Source organism: Amphiura filiformis, chromosome 18, assembly GCF_039555335.1.
Source record: "Amphiura filiformis chromosome 18, Afil_fr2py, whole genome shotgun sequence".
Classification (NCBI taxonomy): Eukaryota; Metazoa; Echinodermata; class Ophiuroidea; order Amphilepidida; family Amphiuridae; genus Amphiura; species Amphiura filiformis.
Genome location: NC_092645.1, coordinates 35,306,014 through 35,307,622, shown reverse-complemented (window position 1 = coordinate 35,307,622; position 1,609 = coordinate 35,306,014).

Below are 1,609 nucleotides of genomic sequence, written 5' to 3'. Positions count from 1 at the left end.
TGGTCTTTGTGTATTTCAATTGAAGACAGCATACGTGTCCAAGTTTTTCAACCCAATTTTGTTGCAACTTTGTAGTGTTATTAAAATTATTGTATGAATTTCCATCGATAACTTTTTTCCGTCAATAAATACTTCTACAATTTAGTTATTGAAAATTTATGAACAATTCAGAATCTCTCAATGCGTCTCCTCAACAGTCCTGATCTTCAAATGTCCGCTGTCAACTTCCTCCTCCGAAACCACATGGCCAAGGTATAGTACCTCTCGAAGAAAGAGACGTATTTCTTGGCTTTTAAATTCAGTCCTGCTGTTCTTAGGCGGCTGAACAGGATCTGTGGCTGAATACAGCTCCTCACCCACCGTTTTCTCGTGGACCATACCACTATAGTAGTTAGGTGAAAAAGTTCAATTTGGTGACCACTCTCTGGCTAGTAAGGTTTGACGATTGATTCGACTTCTATGGACCATTTAGAAAAAAAATAGCCACATGTCCCTCGCGAAAATCCCGGCATTTTTCGCTAGAGGCCAAAATCCAAAATGGCCGCCGCCACCATTTTGAAAATATAAGTTTTGAACCAGAGCACCTATAATCATGCACAAAGACACTTTTTCGGATATGTCGAGTACAAGGATTCCGATTCTGACATTAGTTTGACATTACGGCATCATTTTCACCCAGAAATCCAAGATGGTGGCCGGCACCATCTTGAAAAATTTAGTTTTGAACAAGAGGACCTAAAATCGTGTACAAAGACACTTTTTTAGATAAGTCGACCACAAGGATTTCAAATTTGACATTACTTTGACATTACGAACTCATATTTACCCAGAAATCCAAGATGGTGGCTGCCGGCGCCATCTTGAAAAAAATAAGTTTTGAACCAGATAACATAAAATCATCCTCAAGAAATCCGAATCTGACATTAATTTGACGTTACAAAATAATTTTTGCCCAGAAATCCAAGATGGCCCCATTTGGTAGAGTGTAAATGTGATTTTTGAATGAGAGCAGAAGCATAAGTGTGTCATTTCTGCCTTATCTGGGGTTCATGTCCCTTATATGGGGTTTAAACTGCCTTATCTTGGGTTTACATACCTTATCTAGGGATAAGGCGCCTTATCTGTGGTTTAGACGGCCTTATCCTGGGTTTACGTTCCTTACCTGTGGCTAAGATGCCTTACCTTAGCATATCGCAGTCTAAACCCAGATAAGGCATATAAACCCCGATAATGCGCCGTAACCCCACATAAGCGACGTAAACCCCAGATAAAGCAGTCTAAACCCCAAATAAGGCGCCTCAACCCTAAATAAGGAACACCTTCTTGACTTGGAGATCTGTCTCTTCTATTTTGTCCTCTGTGTATTGATCCGGTGACGAATGGGTCTGATGACTCTTGCGTCGATGTGGTGTTTTACCCAATCCGTTCTACCCAAATCCATGTCGTCTCGGCAAAAAAAGTCTTACTTTCCGCACTCAACATTTCGGCCCTGATTTGGTAAAATGATCTAACTTGAAATTAAAATCGCTCTTTCGAGAAAAAGAGCTTTGAAGTTTGAACACTTGACGTTTTTCTTTTGAATAAAATAAATTTTTAAACAGATCTAATG